Below are 19,813 nucleotides of genomic sequence, written 5' to 3' on the forward strand. Positions count from 1 at the left end.
CCCTCTGGAATGGTGCACCCTGGGAGGTAACTTGTCAGGACTGGCCTTTGAGATCTTTTTTGGCAGCCACTGATGGATTCTGTGGTCCTGGCCAATTGATTGTACACTTGCAAATTCTCAGAAGTAGAACCTTCCTTGTCCTGTACTTAGGCTCCTATTGGTCTGCAGGCTATAGCTCTCTGCATCTTCTCAAAAAGGAGTCAGTAACTTTTAAGTTCCATGACTTCTCTGCATAGGCCATGAAAAAATCAGCAGCCCTATCTCAGGCTCTGAGAGAACCACCTACTGCCACCAACCCTGAATTAGTTCCTGTTCATGCTGCTCATGGTCATTAGGGCTTCTCCTGAAGGCATTATTTTATTATTTGATTTTTCTGCCCTACCTCTGTCCCTCTTTTTACATGATGCCTAAGAAAAGGGTTAAATTTTCCCTACCTTGTTTCTGGTCTGTCAGGGACTTTTCCTAGTCCTAATTATAGACAAGGTACACAGAGAGAAAAGTACTCAGGAACACAAATTGGGAGGCATTTTACATGTGAAATTAAATCATGCTACAGTGCATACCATCTCTAACACTCACTTGGCGTCTATTATAATGGATTATACTTCTTGGAATTCACTGAGCACATAATCTGGGCGTGAATTTATTAGATGGGATTTGTCAAATGATTTTATATTCAGAATTCAAGATAAGGAGTGTTTGAGGCTTTTCATTTCATTATTTCCTTTAACTCGATCACTAGAATTCATATCAGCAATGTTAATACTACATGAAGAAATGAAACAGAGAGCTGATCGTGATATTTAGACATGATCCTTAATTTAAAACATAGGTTTGGATAGCTTTTTTTAAAAAAAGAACAACAGGGAAGGGATAAAAGAGCTACTTGCCTATGACCCAAGTAAATATTCCCTGATCAAAATATGTATATAATTTCCAAACAATGCCTTGAGATGGTTATCTCGTCTAATGTGAAATAAGAATGGCCAAAAGGAAGACATGAGTGGAACTAAGGGAATTCGGCTCTTCTCGTAAAAGGTTTGTGATGTAAAACACAAAGAACCCAATTGCTATGATTTAGGGAAGTCGCTACAAATAGGCTCAGGCCAGGCATAAGTGTCAGTGGTGATACATAGCATCTGACCACCACCAATGAGATATATCAAATAATGGAAGGTTACCAAGGAAGTTTTCTGCCTCCGTAGGCCAATATAAAACTTGAACTCTGCTAAATTCTTTTCTAAAAACAAAACAAAACATTGTAAAGGTCCTTCAGTACATTCCACAAAGTTTTGGTTAGCTGTTAATATTGAATAAAATTTTTGCTCAAAATAAATGTCTACCCCCCTACCCTTACTCTTAAGTATAATGACTTCATTAGACTTAAGGATCTACCAGGACTGGCTTCTCTTTCAGAAAGTGTTCGTGCTCAGCCCCACTATTTGCTGAGGAGGTACATGTAACTATTTGTGAACATCTAGTAAGTTAATTTTCCCTTCGAGAGGACACTGAATAACTCTTCTAAAGACTGCATTCAGTGACAATTGGTTGCTAGCAGCAGTTGGCTATATATGAAACTCATCTTCAGTTGAGCTTTGGTCAGGAAAATTCACAAATCCTATTTAGCTTTAGAAACTGTCAGATGAAGAGGATCAGAAAGTCAGAGAAACTTTACTCCTTCTTCTCAAAGTGAAACAAGATTAAAAAGGGTCAAGTCAGTGTAGAGAGAAAAATAATCAAGGAATACGTTTTAAACGGATTCCATTCAAAACCTGTCTATTGATTAATGTCTTGTGGTTATTCTTCATGATTTCTTGGTTCATTTTAAATTATTGGATTAATCAAAGACAGGAATAAAAGGTTGATTTCATTTGGACTAGACTGAAAATTGATATGGTTCATCTCATAACAATCCTTTTCCTTTCCAGAAAATTCTCCCTCTAAGCAATCATTCTTCTCCTTGCTTCCCCCCGCCCCATTTTTAAATGAAATCACACAATAAATCAGGTGGAATAAATCCAACTTTGTTCTTTCCCTTTAAGACTTTCTTGTCTATCTAGATCCTTTGGAATTATATATAAGTTTTAAAAATCAATATATCAATTTCTACAGGGACTGCTGAGATTTTCTTTACTGGAATTATGTTGAATCGAACATAAGTTCACTTACAGTGTTTTGTTAGAGAATTATTTTGGACTATTTTATACATATACAACTGTGTAGTGTACAAATAAATACAGTTTTATTTCATCCTTTTTAATTTCTGTGCCCATTCTTTACTTTCTTTATTAAATTGGCTAGTACCTCTAGCCCAATTTTAACATAACCAGTGAAAGTAGGCACTGTTGACTTATTCAAGATGCTGGGGAAAAACATATTTCCACATTAACTGTAATATTAGCTGTAAGTTTCATAGGTACACCTTATCAGGGTAAGGGTATTCCAATGTATTTACACTATATTGAGAATTTTTCACCACAAATGAGTGTTGAAATTCATCAAATATCTTTTGCATTTATTGAACTGAACATTTATCCTCGTGTATTCTGGTGTTTGTGAATGTATGGTGTGTTGTGATTTGAACCAAATGATTTTAGAATGTTAAAAAGAAATACTTTGCAAAAAAGCAAAACAAAAAAAGTCTTTCATGGATGAAATAAATTTCACTTTTTCATAAGGCAGTACCCTTTGTATATGTTGCTGGATTTTTTAAGGGATTTTTGCACCTATGATCATAAGATTGTTGACCTGTAATGTTCTTTTTTTCTAATATTCTATTCAAGTTTTAGTGTCAGGGATATGCTGTTTCACAGCTAGAAAGTCTTTCCACTTTTATCTCTAAAAATGTCTATTGGTAATATTTTTTTATTCTTAAATGTTGGGTGGAAACTTCACTAGCAAGAATACCTGGACCAGGAGAAGAGATTTAGTGACATTTGTTCTTTGCAAAGGCAGTATCTTTACAACATATAAGACTATTCAAAGGTTCCATTTCTTTTAGTGTTAAGTGAACAAGATGGATCCAAGAATTTTCTCATTTAATCTTATCATTGAGTTTATTGTCATGAAGTTGTTCATAATCACTTGTTATCCTTTAAAAAATTTGAACCATATATAATCCTTCTTCCATTCTAGAAAATGGTGTTTATGTTCTCATTCTCTTCTCTCTTTCTTGGTCACTTCCACTGGAGGCTTATCATACTCATATTCATCTTTTCAAAGAATCATCTTTTTTAAAAAAATTTTCTCTATTGTGCATCTCTATTTTTATTTAAGCATGATATGTTTTGCTCTTATACTTTCTTCTTTCTACTTAATTGCATTTAATTTGCTTTTTTTTCTAGACTCATGAAGTAGAAGCTCAAGTCACTGATTTTGGATTTATTTTTCTTTCTAATATATATACTTAAAGTTACAAACTTTTTACAAGTACCAATTTAACTATATGCAACAAATTATAAAATTTTGTGTTTTCATTATCATCCACCTAAAGTTTTTTTTTAATTCCTCTTAAGATTTCTTCTTTGACCCATGGATTATTTAGAAGTGTGATTTTTAATTTCCAAATATTTGGGGACTTTCTAGTTCTTTTTTTGTTACTGATTTTTAATTTAATTTCATTGGCCCTAGAATACATATCTGCACATTTTCAATTCTTTGATATTTGAGATCTGCTTTATGACCCAGCATAACTTTACTTCACTGCATGTTCCATGAGTAAGTGAAAAGACTGGATTCTGAATGTCAAGTGTTCTACTAATGTCAATTAGCTCAACTTGGCTAAAAGTGCTATTTGACCAAGATTTTCTGCCTATTATTGAGTTTTGAGTGTTTCAAGTAGGACTGTGGATTTGCATATCCCTCCTTTAGTTCTATCAAATATTGACTTATTTATTATAAATTTGTATTATTAGATTCATTCAGGTTTAGAATTCTTATATTTTCTTGGTATATTTACCTTTTATCATTATGGAGGTTACTTTTTTTTTAATTAATATTTTTTTTAATTTTTTAAAAATTATTTATTTATTTATTTATGAGAGAGAGAGAGAGAGAGAGGCAGAGACACAAGCAGAGGGAGAAGCAGGCTCCATGCACCGAGAGCCCGATGTGGGACTCGATCCGGGGTCTCCAGGATCGTGCCCTGGGCCAAAGGCAGGCGCCAAACCGCTGCGCCACCCAGGAATCCCAGGTTTAGAATTCTTATATTTTCTTGGTATATTTACCTTTTATCATTATGGAGGTTACTTTTTATGATAGTATTACTTATCCAAATCTATTTTGCCTAATATTAAAATAGCTTTCTTATGATTAGTGTTTCCATGGTATATCTCTTTCCATAATTTACCTTCAATGTCAATATCTTTGTATTTAAAATGTGTCTATTATAAAAAGCATATTTCTGGGTATTTTAAAAGCCACCTCCCCAATCCATGCCTTCTTTTGTGTGGGTGCAAAACTTTTTTATCTTTTGTATTATTTCCATAAGATAAACTCCCCAGAAGTAGATCAAAATCAAAATATTTGAAAGTATTATGATTTTTCATACACATTGCCAAATTGTTTCCCAAAGTATTGTGTTAATTTGCACTTCCACCTATAATGTTTGTGTATACAAATCTCATAGCAATAAATATCCTTTTTTTTAGTTTTATGGATTAATAAGCATGACAATACTTTGTTTTGCTTCTATTTCCTTGATTATCGATGACATTGAATATATGCAACTGATGAATTATTGAACAGGAAAAAAATCTATGCCTTCTAATTGGAGAGCTTGTTCATTTACATTTCATGTGTTCTTCAACTTACAATTTATTTGTTCATTATCTTTCACATTTATTCTTAGTTTCTTCCTCTACCACCCCCCACTTTGATGAAAGATTAATCATGTACTTGTCTGTATTATTGGCTTTTTAGCTTTACCAAGTTGTGCAAATTTTAATGGTTTTTCTAGAGATTGCAGTATGCATCTTATGTTATCACATTCTACCTTAATTATAACCCCGTGTCTTATTTAAGACCTTCAGAACAATAACTTTTCCTTGACTCCCTTCATTCTTCCTGGCATCACTGTCCTATATTTTACTTCTACACCTTCTTAAAACTCCACAGCACTTGATTATTTTATCTTTAAACAATCAGTGGTCTATTTTAAAAGTTTAGCTATTTACCAACATATTCACCATTTCTAGCATTTTCATTTCTTCCTGGAGATCTAGGATTTTCCTCTAGTGCTATTTACCTTTATTCTAGTTATCTTCCTTTAGCATTTCTGGTAATGCACATCTGTTGGCAATAAATTGCCTTAGCTTTTTTAGTGTGAAAGTGGTTCGATTTTACCTACTTTCATTAGATGTAGAATTATGGGCTATTTTTTTTTTCCTGTGTACTGTCTTCTGGCTTCCATTGTTTCCTGTCAGCTGACATTCTTATTGGTGTTCATCTAGGTATGATGTCACTTGTTGTAGATAATTTTATGATTTTTATCTTTTTCTTCTGTTTTCATTAGTTTTGCTTTGATGTGGCTAGTTGTAGTCTCTCTATACTTATTCTGACTTTCTATTGATCTGTCTCTGAGTTTCTGTTTTTTTCTTCTGCTGTCCAGAATCATTAAATTTATTTTTTTTTTTTTTTTTTTTTTTTCTTTTTTAGGTTTTTTTTTTTTTTTTTTTTATGTTTAATTTTTTTTTTATTGGTGTTCAATTTACTAACATACAGAATAACACCCAGTGCCCGTCACCCATTCACTCCCACCCCCCGCCCTCCTCCCCTTCTACCACCCCTAGTTCGTTTCCCAGAGTTAGCAGTCTTTACGTTCTGTCTCCCTTTCTGATATTTCCCACACATTTCTTCTCCCTTCCCTTTCACTATTATTTATATTCCCCAAATGAATGAGAACATATAATGTTTGTCCTTCTCCGACTGACTTACTTCACTCAGCATAATACCCTCCAGTTCCATCCACGTTGAAGCAAATGGTGGGTATTTGTCATTTCTAATAGCTGAGTAATATTCCATTGTATACATAAACCACATCTTCTTTATCCATTCATCTTTCGTTGGACACCGAGGCTCCTTCCACAGTTTGGCTATCGTGGCCATTGCTGCTAGAAACATCGGGGTGCAGGTGTCCCGGCGTTTCATTGCATTTGTATCTTTGGGGTAAATCCCCAACAGTGCAATTGCTGGGTCGTAGGGCAGGTCTATTTTTAACTGTTTGAGGAACCTCCACACAGTTTTCCAGAGTGGCTGCACCAGTTCACAGTCCCACCAACAGTGTAAGAGGGTTCCCTTTTCTCCGCATCCTCTCCAACATTTGTTGTTTCCTGCCTTGTTAATTTTCCCCATTCTCACTGGTGTGAGGTGGTATCTCATTGTAGTTTTCATTTGTATTTCCCTGATGGCAAGTGATGCAGAGCATTTTCTCATATGCATGTTGGCCATGTCTATGTCTTCCTCTGTGAGATTTCTGTTCATGTCTTTTGCCCATTTCATGATTGGATTGTTTGTTTCTTTGGTGTTGAGTTTAATAAGTTCTTTATAGATCTTGGAAACTAGCCCTTTATCTGATATGTCATTTGCAAATATCTTCTCCCATTCTGTAGGTTGTCTTTGAGTTTTGTTGACTGTATCCTTTGCTGTGCAAAAGCTTCTTATCTTGATGAAGTCCCAATAGTTCATTTTTGCTTTTGTTTCTTTTGCCTTCGTGGATGTATCTTGCAAGAAGTTACTATGGCCGAGTTCAAAAAGGGTGTTGCCTGTGTTCTTCTCTAGGATTTTGATGGAATCTTGTCTCACATTTAGATCTTTCATCCATTTTGAGTTTATCTTTGTGTATGGTGAAAGAGAGTGGTCTAGTTTCATTCTTCTGCATGTGGATGTCCAATTTTCCCAGCACCATTTATTGAAGAGACTGTCTTTCTTCCAATGGATAGTCTTTCCTCCTTTATCGAATATTAGTTGCCCATAAAGTTCAGGGTCCACTTCTGGATTCTCTATTCTGTTCCACTGATCTATGTGTCTGTTTTTGTGCCAGTACCACACTGTCTTGATGACCACAGCTTTGTAGTACAACCTGAAATCTGGCATTGTGATGCCCCCAGATATGGTTTTCTTTTTTAAAATTCCCCTGGCTATTCGGGGTCTTTTCTGATTCCACACAAATCTTAAAATAATTTGTTCTAACTCTCTGAAGAAAGTCCATGGTATTTTGATAGGGATTGCATTAAACGTGTATATTGCCCTGGGTAACATTGACATTTTCACAATATTAATTCTGCCAATCCATGAGCATGGAATATTTTTCCATCTCTTTGTGTCTTCCTCAATTTCTTTCAGAAGTGTTCTATAGTTTTGAGGGTATAGATCCTTTACATCTTTGGTGAGGTTTATTCCTAGGTATCTTATGCTTTTGGGTGCAATTGTAAATGGGATTGACTCCTTAATTTCTCTTTCTTCAGTCTCATTGTTAGTGTATAGAAATGCCACTGACTTCTGGGCATTGATTTTGTATCCTGCCACGCTACCGAATTGCTGTATGAGTTCTAGCAATCTTGGGGTGGAGACTTTTGGGTTTTCTATGTAGAGTATCATGTCATCGGCGAAGAGGGAGAGTTTGACTTCTTCTTTGCCAATTTGAATGCCTTTAATGTCTTTTTGTTGTCTGATTGCTGAGGCTAGGACTTCCAGTACTATGTTGAACAGCAGTGGTGAGAGTGGACATCCCTGTCTTGTTCCTGATCTTAGGGGAAAGGCTCCTAGTGCTTCCCCATTGAGAATGATATTTGCTGTGGGCTTTTCATAGATGGCTTTTAAGATGTCGAGGAATGTTCCCTCTATCCCTACACTCTGAAGAGTTTTGATCAGGAATGGATGCTGTATTTTGTCAAATGCTTTCTCTGCATCCAATGAGAGGATCATATGGTTCTTGGTTTTTCTCTTGCTGATATGATGAATCACATTGATTGTTTTACGGGTGTTGAACCAGCCTTGTGTCCCAGGGATAAATCCTACTTGGTCATGGTGAATAATTTTCTTAATGTACTGTTGGATCCTATTGGCCAGTATCTTGTTGAGAATTTTTGCATCCATGTTCATCAGAGATATTGGTCTGTAATTCTCCTTTTTGGCGGGGTCTTTGTCTGGCTTTGGAATTAAGGTGATGCTGGCTTCATAGAACGAATTTGGAAGTACTCCATCTCTTTCTATCTTTCCAAACAGCTTTAGGAGAATAGGTATGGTTTCTTCTTTAAACGTTTGATAAAATTCCCCTGGGAAGCCATCTGGCCCTGGACTCTTGTGTCTTGGGAGGTTTTTGATGACTGCTTCAATTTCCTCCCTGGTTATTGGTCTGTTCAGGTTTTCTATTTCTTCCTGTTCCAGTTTTGGTAGTTTGTGGCTTTCCAGGAATGCGTCCATTTCTTCCAGATTGCCTAATTTATTGGCGTATAGCTGTTCATAATATGTTTTTAAAATCGTTTGTATTTCCTTGGTGTTGGTAGTGATCTCTCCTTTCTCATTCATGATTTTATTAATTTGAGTCTTCTCTCTCTTCTTTTTAATAAGGCTGGCTAATGGTTTATCTATCTTGTTAATTCTTTCAAAGAACCAACTCCTGGTTTTGTTGATCTGTTCCACAGTTCTTCTGGTCTCGATTTCGTTGAGTTCTGCTCGAATCTTTATTAACTCCCTTCTTCTCTTGGGTGTAGGATCTATTTGCTGTTTTTTCTCTAGCTCCTTTATGTGTAAGGTGAGCTTTTGTATTTGAGTTCTTTCCTGTTTTTGAATGGATGCTTGTATTGCGATGTATTTCCCCCTTAGGACTGCTTTTGCTGCATCCCAAAGATTTTGAACGGTTGTATCTTCATTCTCATTAGTTTCCATGAATCTTTTTAATTCTTCCTTAATTTCCTGGTTGACCCTTTTATCTTTTAGCAGGATGGTCCTTAACCTCCACGTGTTTGAGGTCCTTCCAAACTTCTTGTTGTGATTTAGTTCTAATTTCAAGGCATTATGGTCTGAGAATATGCAGGGGACAATCCCAATCTTTTGGTATCGGTTCAGACCCGATTTGTGACCCAATATGTGGTCTATTCTGGAGAAAGTTCCATGTGCGCTTGAGAAGAATGTGTATTCAGTTGAGTTTGGATGTAAAGTTCTGTAGATATCTGTGAAATCCATCTGGTCCAGTGTATCATTTAAAGCTCTCGTTTCTTTGGAGATGTTTTGCTTAGAAGACCTATCGAGTATAGAAAGAGCTAGATTGAAGTCACCAAGTATAAGTGTATTATTATCTAAGTATTTCTTCACTTTGGTTAATAATTGATTTATATATTTGGCAGCTCCCACATTCGGAGCATATATATTGAGGATTGTTAAGTCCTCTTGTTGAATAGATCCTTTAAGTATGATATAGTGTCCCTCTTCATCTCTCACTACAGTCTTTGGGGTAAATTTTAGTTTATCTGATATAAGGATGGCTACCCCTGCTTTCTTTTGAGGACCATTCGAATGGTAAATGGTTCTCCAACCTTTTATTTTCAGGCTGTAGGTGTCCTTCTGTCTAAAATGAGTCTCTTGTAGACAGCAAATAGATGGGTCCTGCTTTTTTATCCAGTCTGAAACCCTGCGCCTTTTGATGGGGTCATTAAGCCCGTTCACATTCAGAGTTACTATTGAGAGATATGAGTTTAGTGTCATCATGATATCTATTCAGTCTTTGTTTTTGTGGACTATTCCACTGAACTTCTTCTTAAAGGGGAATTTTAAGAGTCCCCCTTAAAATTTCTTGCAGAGCTGGTTTGGAGGTCACATATTCTTTTAATTGCTGCCTGTCTTGGAAGCTCTTTATCTCTCCTTCCATTTTGAATGAGAGCCTTGCTGGATAAAGTATTCTTGGTTGCATGTTCTTCTCCTTTAGGACCCTGAATATATCCTGCCAGCCCTTTCTGGCCTGCCAGGTCTCTGTGGAGAGGTCTGCTGTTACCCTAATACTCCTCCCCATAAAAGTCAGGGATTTCTTGTCTCTTGCTGCTTTAAGGATCTTCTCCTTATCTTTGGAATTTGCAAGCTTCACAATTAAATGTCGAGGTGTTGAACGGTTTTTATTGATTTTAGGGGGGGATCTCTCTATTTCCTGGATCTGAATGCCTGTTTCCCTTCCCAGATTAGGAAAGTTTTCAGCTAGAATTTGTTCAAATACATATTCTGGCCCTCTGTCCCTTTCGGCGCCCTCGGGAACCCCAATTAAACGTAGGTTTTTCTTCCTCAGGCTGTCGTTTATTTCCCTTAATCTATCTTCATGGTCTTTTAATTGTTTGTCTCTTTTTTCCTCAGTTTCCCTCTTTGCTATCAACTTGTCTTCTATGTCACTCACTCGTTCTTCCACCTCGTTAACCCTCGTCGTTAGGACTTCTAGTTTGGATTGCATCTCATTCAATTGATTTTTAATTTCTGCCTGATTAGCTCTAAATTCTGCAGTCATGAAGTCTCTTGAGTCCTTTATACTTTTTTCTAGAGCCACCAGTAGCTGTATAATAGTGCTTCTGAATTGGCTTTCTGACATTGAATTGTAATCCAGATTTTGTAACTCTGTGGGAGAGAGGACTGTTTCTGATTCTTTCTTTTGAGGTGAGGTTTTCCTTCTAGTCATTTTGCTCAGTGCAGAGTGGCCAAAAGCAAATTGTATTGGGAAAAAGAGAAAAAGAGAGGAGAGAAAGAAGCAAAGAAAAGAGAAGGAGAAGAAAAAAAAAAGGGAAGAAAAAGAGAAAAAAAAAAACGGAAAAAAAAAGAAGAAAAAGAGAAAGAAAAAGAAAGGAGAAAAAAAGGGGGTGGGGGAAGGAAACAAATCAAAAAGCAAAACAAAACAAAAACAAAACAAAACAAAACAAAACAAAACAACAAAAAAAGAACCACCGGGGAGTATCTTCTGATTCTGTGTACTTTAAGTCCCTTGGCTTCTCCTGGAAGTTGTCAGTCTAGCTGGTGTTCTGGGGGAGGGGCCTGCTGTGCTGATTTTCAGGTGTTAGCAGTTGGGGGAGCTGCTGTGCCCCTGCCTGGTGCAGGGCTCAGTGGGGGTTGTTTACCCCGTGAGGCCGCAGGAGGAACAGCCCCAGTGGCGGGGCAGCTCTGGAGCCCTGGATTCAGCTCCGGCAGGAACTCCGTCTGCAGGGCCTGGAGGCTCCGGGCGGGGCCGCTGATCTGCTCAGCTGGGGCAGGAGCGTCCTCGCTGTCCTGGGCCCTCCCGGCCTCTGCCTGTCCCGGGGGAGGCGGGATCCTGGGCTGTGTCCCGGCGCCCTGTGCTCCGGGGCCTGCGCTGGTGGATTCGCGCTCCCGGGCCGCGCAGCCCCCTCCGCGGAGCCGCCCCCGAGCCCCTCCGAGCTGCTCCTGGAACCGCGCAGCCCCCTCCGCACGGAGCCTCTTCCTCTGCCCGAGCCCGGCCGAGCTGCTCCCGGGGCCGCGCAGCCCCCTCCGCGGAGCCGCCGCCCGAGCCCCCCGAGCTGCTCCGGGTCCCGCCGGGCCCCGCCGTGCGCGCTGCAGCCCTTAGGGAGCTCGGCGCACTCTCCTGGGCGCGCAGTTGCTCTGTTACTGTCCCAGGGAACCCGAGGAGATCCTCGCCCTCCTGGGTCCTGCTCCAACTCCCCGCGAGCCCCTTTCCCCCGGGAAGGTCGGTGCAGCTCCTGCTCCTCCGGGACGGGGCTCTCCTGTCCTGGGGACACTCGCCCCGGCCTCAGCCCGGCTCCTCGCGGGGCCCCTCCCCCTTGGAGGCCTTTGTTCCTTTATTTCTTTTTCCCCGTCTTCCTACCTTGATAGAAGCGGGAACTCTTCTCACTGTAGCATTCCAGCTGGTCTCTCTTTAAATCTCAGGCCGAATTCATAGATTTTCAGGATAATTTGAAGGTTTTCTAGGTAGTTTGGTGGAGACAGGTGATTTGGAGACCCTACTCTTCCGCCATCTTGCTCCTCCCCCCCAGAATCATTAAATTTAATCCAAAGAATTCTTCCTTTCACAGATTTTAATTTTTGGTTCTACACTTTCCATTTGGTTTCATATTAGAGTTTCCATTTCTCTGCTGAAATTTCTATTTATCCATGTTATCCATCTTTCCTGTAACTGTTTTAACTACTTCATAATAATTATTTTATTTTTATTTTTTATTTTTTTCATAATAATTATTTTAAAAATTCTTACATGGTTATTCCAAAATCAAGGTAATCCACAAGCCTGCCTCAGTTGATTGTCTTTTCTCTTGATTATTTGTAAATCTTATAATTTCATAAAGTATGTCAAACACTTTGTATAAAGAAACAGTAGAGACTAAAGTAGATAATATATTTTTGTTTTTCCCAAAGACAATTCACACTTTTCTCTGCCAGGAAGAAAGGGTGGAGGCTGATCATCTAGATGCCATAATGGGCCACAACTTTAATTCATTTCAGTTTATATATGATTTTAAATGAGATTACATAAGTCACTCTTTGCCTTATAGCCCAATTCCTGATTTGTTCACACCACCTTCTGATGGGTTCATTCCTTTAATCTTACCAGAATTGGAGCTAAGAGGAGATGGGTTAGTTTCAGTCCACCTCTAGATTAAATGCCAGTCTTGTATGTAATACAAGATCTCCTTCTTTGTGTTCCCCCAAAATGCATATGTTGATGTCGTAACCCCTGGTACCTCAAAGATGACTGTTTTCTGAAGTAAGTTTTAAATGAATGGTTAAGTTGAAATGAGCTCTTCTGGATGAGCCTTAATCCAATCTGACTGGTGTCTTTGTAAGAATTTAGACACACAGAGAGAAATACATCTCTCTCTCCTTGCATGCACAAAAAGGAAAGCCCATGAGAAAAAACAGCAAGAAGGTGATATCTGCAAGGCAAGGAGAAAAGCCTCAGAAGAAATTAAGCCTGTAGATTCCTTGATCTTGACCTGGAGGCTTCTGAACTGTGAGAAATGAAATTTCTGTTGTTCAAGCCTCTCAGTCTGTGGTATTTATAATGGCAGCCTTAGATAACCTAGATAGTACACCAAGCAAAAGTAAAAACTATCCTATCTCATTTCAATCCCAAACCATAGGAATTCTCTAATAAAAAGTTCAATAGCATTTAGGGGCGCCTGAGCGGCTCAGTTAAGCATCTGCATTTGGCTCAGGTCATGATCCAAGGGTCCTGGGATCCAGCCCACTTTGGGCTCCCTGCTTAGCTGGAAGCCTGCTTCTTTCTCTCCCTCTGCCTGCAGCTCTACCTGCTTGTGCTTTCTATCAAATAAATAAATGAAATCTTAAAAAATAAAAAGTTTGAGTGTTTAAATAAAGAAACAATGAAATCCATGGTTATCCTTTGACCTGGTAAAGAGACTAATGCCATTTTTCTCCTGAGAAGATGAAGTCTGTTTGTGATGGTAACATGTTAATGAGAATGAATATAAGCTTTTAGCCCAGACAAGGTGGCCCCAGGCTGGGTGAAATAGCCAAAATCATCTTTTAATCTCAGGGAGCATGATTTATGCTGGCTTCTGAGCCAAGAACGTAAGAGCATAGTCCTCTTGGAAAAGAAAATACTAGTTATAGGCCAACTGGAATTGAGTGTGGGTTTATGCTTTCTACCATCGTTTATATGAACTAAGGATGACATGTGTTTGTCCAATATAAGTCAGAGCTGTCCTACAGTTGTAATTCACTTATTCAAATAAAAGTATATATTATCTAATGTGTGACCAGCCCTATTTCATAATTTCTGTTACAACCATAAGTTGTTCTAAAAGTTTTGATTCTATCTCTTTTTATAACTATTTTCAAAGTTTGAAGGAAAGGAAGGCTGACTAGATTCTTCTCTAAGTAGTCAGGAGATAATACTTGGACACCTCAATTCAATTATAGCAGTGAGAAAAAAAAACATCATCCAAAAAATTGTATTATTTAGCTTAAGAAGACCAAGGATTTTTTAAAAAAAATATATAAATTTTTGTATTTAAATTTTTGAGGTTTAATTTTGGTTTACATACCAAGAAATTCCTTTCATACTGGAGCTCACAACCACTTTTGGCATCCAGTGTTTTTAGGATTCAAGTAATATAAATATCAATATAAAGTTTAAAATATATCTATCTTTAATGTTTGTATTCTTGCATTTTGAACACTAATCTTACTAAAAAGAAGGGGAAAAGACTTCATTACATTGCCTTTTACCCATACAAAATAGTCAATGAAGACTCACTAAGTTATTCAGTTAAATGAATGTGTTTTGTTTTAAGTAGTTAACTCTATTGTTTTCTCTCCAGTTTTAAAGGATATGGCTTCAATTACATATCTAGGGATTTTTTTTCCACTGTTAAGGAACATATCCCACTACCAGGTATTGTATGGAACTTATACTGCACAGGGAAATTTCATTTCCTTCAGCCCAGGACCATTTCAAGGTATAGTGGAAATAACACAAACTGGAGACTCATAAATCTAAGTTTCAATTACCCTCTGTATCCAGTACCAGCTAAAAAAGACCCCAAGTAAGTTGCTTAATTTCTCTGAATTTGTTTCTCCACTTTTAAGGTGAAGGTGGCAATGTTTACAAGGTTGTTTTGACATTCTACATTATGATCAGCGCACAGTTTTTAACCCAATAAACATATTCTCTTCCTAATTTCTTATATGCTAGAGATCAGCAGTTATATGTCTGTTTGACCTCTTCATATGTCTTTTTTTTTTTTTTCTCTTCATATGTCTTAATCCATTTTTAAATTTCTTAGGTTGACAATGTTGGAGAAGATGTGGAGAAAGGGGAACCCTCTTGCACTGTTGGTGGGAATGTGAACTGGTGCAGCCACTGGAAAACTGTGGAGGTTCCTCAAAGACTTAAAAATAGACCTGCCCTACGACCCAGCAATAGCACTGCTGGGGATTTACCCCAAAGATGCAGATGCAGTGAAACTCTGGAACACCTGCACCCCAATGTTTATAGCAGCAATGTCCACAATAGCCAAACTGTGGAAGGAGCCTCCATGTCCATCAAAAGATTAATGGATAAAGAAGATGTGGTCTATGTATACAATGGAATATTCCTCAGCCATTAGAAGCAACAAATACCCACCATTTGCTTCAACATGGATGGAACTGGAGGGTATTATGCTGAGTGAAATAAGTCAATCAGAGCAGGACAAACATTATATGGTCACATTCATTTGGGGAATATAAAAAATAGTGGAAGGGAAAAAAAGGGGAAAGGAGGAAAAATGAATGGGAAATATCAGAAAGGGAGACAGAACATGAGAGATCCTAACTCTGGGAAACGAACTAGGGGTGGTAGAAAGGGAGGTGGGCAGGGGGTGGGGGTGACTGGGTGACAGGCACTGAGAGGGACACTTGAAGGGATGAGCACTGGGTGTTATTCTATATGTTGGCAAATTGAACACCAATAAAAAATAAATTTATAAAATAAAGGAAAAGAAAAAAATAAAATAAATTTCTTAGATTGAAACAATTCTAATAGATCTTTGAAAACTAAGTCAATACACACTCGCCAACTTAGACCTGCACCTTCAAGTATAGAATACAATTTACCCACCAAAACAGCAACAACATTTTTTTTCCTGAAACTTCTCTCTAATTTTGGGCCACTGTTTGCTTTCTCTATTTAATGTAGATGACATTGATTTTTCACCATAAAAAGGTGAGATGTCAAGATTCCTGAAGAGATAAAGACGTATGATAGTGCTTTAATAAGACAGCACCAATAAACTGATCTCAAAAATAATATAGGACATGATGTTACTGTTCGGAAAATAGCAATTCTTATAGCACTTTGAAGGCAGGAAACTTAGCAGGATGAGACTCCTCCAGAGAGAGAGAGAGAGAGAGAGAGAGAGAGAGAGAGAAATGTAATAAAGCGACATTAAGCTCCAAGACATGGAAGACAAGGAAAGCTTGACAATTACACTTCTTGCTAATAAGTTACCTCTAGAACTACTGCAGATATCATTGTGTACAAGAGCCCATAATGATGAAAACATGAGCTTGGATTTCCAGATTAAATAATAGTTTAAATATATATATACTTTTTTATTATCTCTGTTATCAGTCAATATCAAGCTTATAAAAAAAAACTTTAATACGAAGATCTTTTTTCCCCTGAATTATTAGGAAATAAGTTGCTCACCTGATGTCAATCACTTTCAAATACTTAAGTGTTTATTTCCAACAAACTAGGGAACTCTGTTGCATAATGACAATACCACCATCAAAATCAGAACTTAACATCAGTAAAATGCTACTACCTAATCCTGATAGACTATTCAAGTTTGACCAGTTTTCCTGTAAAGCCACTTATAGCAAATGGATCCATTCTAGAATAATATTTATACATTTAGTTGCCACATCTTTACAATAGTTTCTCAGTTTTACCTTGATTTTCTTTTCTTTTCTTTCTTTCTTTCTTTTTCTTTCTTTCTTTCTTTCTTTCTTTCTTTCTTTCTTTCTTTCTTTCTTTCTTTCTTCTTTCTTTTTATTTTTTTGAAAGATTTTACTTATCTATTTGAGAGAGAAAGAGATAGAGAAAGCATGCTAGCATAAGCAGGGGGCAGAAGCAGAGGGAAAGGGAGAAGCAGACTCCCTGCTGAACAGAGAACCAGATGCGATCCCAGGACCTTGAGATCATAATGTGAGCCAAAGGCAGATGTTTAACCAACTGAGCTACCCAGGTACTCCAGTTTTACCTTGATTTTCATGTTCTTGGCACTCTTCAAGTTACAGGATATTTATTATGTAGGACGGTGCTCAATTTCAGTTTATCTGATATTTCATTGATACTAGATTAAGGTTTATACATCTTGGCCATAGCATCAGAAAAATGATGAGGTGTTTTTCTCATTGCATTCTGTTTCTGCTTGTCCCATTACTGATGATGCCCATGCAAATACTTTTCCTCACTAAATTCTCAGTAGAACTACAATGCCCAAAATCTTAAGATACAAGAACAGGAAAATAAATTAAAGACAATAGCAATAACTGGAAGCTGGGAACCAATTATGCATGTGGTTTCTGATTTGGCAGACCCAAGGAATGAGATACAATAACCCATGAAAGGCAAATGAATGGGAACCACTAGGAACTTCCAGGGGTGGGGTTGAAGAGTGAGGACTGAAATGAGAATTACTGAGAACCCTTTGAGAAGCAGTCAGACCCTACATCATCCCCATGGCTACACACATTTGCACATCTTCCTTTTTATGCTTTCAACAAAATCTGGAAGTTTGTTTTTGGGAGAATGTAAAACTGAGAGACCTTGATGGGAGTTTCAAGCATAGTGTAGAGCACAGTTATCAGAAACAAACAAAAAAAAAGGATGAAGAGATGGCTTACCTAACAAATATCTAATGCTGAAATCCTTGGCCCTTCATCTGCTTGGGGCTCTGGTATCTTTGGCAGCCAGACCCTTATCTTTCATGCAGGAATCTGACCATCTCAACAGATCGTTTCCTGAGATTCCCTTACAGGGAAATTAAAATCAATAAATTCTCTCACACAGTCAAATATTCAGTTGACTATTTAGTCATAAGCAGACAACCACTGCCACTAGACAAACAGAAAACAAAACAAAACAAAACAAAAACAAAAACAAAAACAAAAACCTGAAGGAAACTGACATATGCATGATGAAGAAAATATAGTAAAAAGTATTTACGAACATATGCAGAGCAGTAAGAGAAGACATTACATTCATGAAACAAGAATAAGATGCTATAAAATAAGACATCTAGAGAACTGTGAATAATTCTTCGAAATTGAAAACATGGTAGGAGAAATTTTTTAAGCCATCTATTTTAAAAAGGACTACAAAATACATTGAAGAAATATCCCAGAAAGCAATGCATGAAAGGAAAAAAAGGTGGGCATAGAATACATAGAAAATTAGAGCAACAATCCAAGATATCAAATATCTGAGACACAGGTGTTCTAGAAAGTAAGAACACAAAAAATTAAAGAGCAGATATCCCAATTAAATATTTAAGAACATTTATCACAATGGGACTTGAAATGCCAGATGGAAATGAGATAACATGATAAAATGAAATTTATCCATGTAAAAGAACACAGTTGTGAAATTTCAGATTGGCAGAGACACAGACAATTCTACTTCTACAATCTTCTAGAGAAGAAAATAAAAAATCAAATTATATAAAGAATCAGGAATTCAAAAGCCTTCCTCAATAGTAACAAAGGAACAAAACAATGAAACAATGCTTTTACAATGTCAAAGAAAAAATAATCCCAACTTAGTATTTTATCTTCAAACTATCTACCACCTGCCAAAGTAGATTAGAAGATATTTTCTTAATTCAAGTTCTTAAAAATTTACTTCCAATGCCCTTTTTCTAAAGGGTCTACTTGTTTCTACCTTAAGAGACAGACCAAGAAAAAGAGGTGATGTAAGATTCATAACAGAGGAATAAAGTGATGAGTGCCTTCAAGGTAATGGTGGAGGGAGACCTCAAGGAAACAACTATGCCCCTAAAATCGACATCACTGGTGCAGTGTGATGCAGGAAGCAAGTATAGCAGCTCCTTGCCCTCTGCAGATGCAACCTTTCCTGATGGTCCTGGAAGATGAGCTCTACCACAAGTTAGTGAACCAAAAAAGAGACATTTAGAAAACAGAAAATCCTTCATAAATCCTAAGGAATACAGCTCAAAGAAGTAACCCAACAGTGTACAGCAGATCTGGAGCAAAGCCAGCCCGAGAGGACAGCGAGGTGTCCAGGCTCTCCTGGAAATCCTGGGATTCATGAACAAAGAAAAGTCTAGGTACATTAACTGATGTTGACTTTATGGAAAATTGTTCTGCGAAGCTAGTAGAAGGTGGAAGAATTATCATTAGTACAGAGGTAACCTAGTAAATGAAAAACAAAACAACAACAACAAAAACCAAAGCAACAGTTTTAATTTCAAGAGAAACAGAAAAAAGGAAAACATCATAATTCGCTACAATACTCAACCGTGAATAATATTTACAAAGGCACAAAAAACCCACTAAATATTCATTTAACTAAAAATTATGATATAACTCCATTAGATAAGCAGGGAGATGGCAGTGGAAAAGAGCTAAACCTTCATCCAACATAGGAGGAAATCAGTATGAGACCTACCTGTGCATGTGATCTAAAATATGCGTATTTGTAAATTTCCAGAGAAGGAACTAAAAGAGGTGGACTTGAAGTGAGGAACGAGAAAGAGAATTGCCCCTGATATCCAGGAGTTGGGAGGTGTGGTGTTCTCTCATTGCACATAACTCCCAGAACACCAACATCAGACATGACATTGGTGCTCATAGATCAAGACAAAAAAAAAAAAAAAAAGACCCCTCCATAATCATGCCTCAACACAGACAGAACATGAGCAATGTTCAAGCCATGACATGGACCGAATGTCCTCTCTCCTGGAGAACATGGACAGCTGCTGCTTCTTTACCAATTACAGCCTTAGCCTCACTGTAGGTGCCCCTCCTAGATAAAATTCATTAAGATAGGCAATTATAGAATTGCCCTGTTTGTAACAGCAGTCAATCCAGAGCAAAGACCCAACTTCCTTAAATTTTCCTCAAATCACCTAACACAACCTCAAATCCTGTAGGTTTTACTAATCCCCTTTTACAGAGACTTACCACAGTTCCCCATGGTGTGTGGTCTCCCTCACTGCAAGAAATAATAAGCCACCTCTTTCAGTCATAGGTGTGTTCCTGGTGGTCTTTGGCTGGAAGGAATTTATTTGTAGGAAGTATGGGAAGGGAAACCATTGGGTTTTGTTAACATAGTTTCAGTTAC

The 19,813-nt window shown here is 37.6% G+C and overlaps 1 long non-coding RNA gene across 1 annotated transcript in view; it reads left to right on the forward strand.

Moving 5' to 3' along the window:
* LOC140616513 (uncharacterized) overlaps window positions 1–15,460 on the forward strand; it is a 32,647-nt gene extending 17,187 nt beyond the window's left edge. Inside the window, exon 2 of the long non-coding RNA XR_012016985.1 lies at window positions 14,748–15,460. This is a non-coding gene — a long non-coding RNA (uncharacterized lncRNA). The remainder of the gene's footprint in view (window positions 1–14,747) is intronic.
* Window positions 15,461–19,813: the final 4,353 nt, after the last annotated feature.

The sequence above is a fragment of the Canis lupus genome, chromosome 24 (assembly GCF_048164855.1).
Source record: "Canis lupus baileyi chromosome 24, mCanLup2.hap1, whole genome shotgun sequence".
Taxonomy (NCBI): Eukaryota; Metazoa; Chordata; class Mammalia; order Carnivora; family Canidae; genus Canis; species Canis lupus.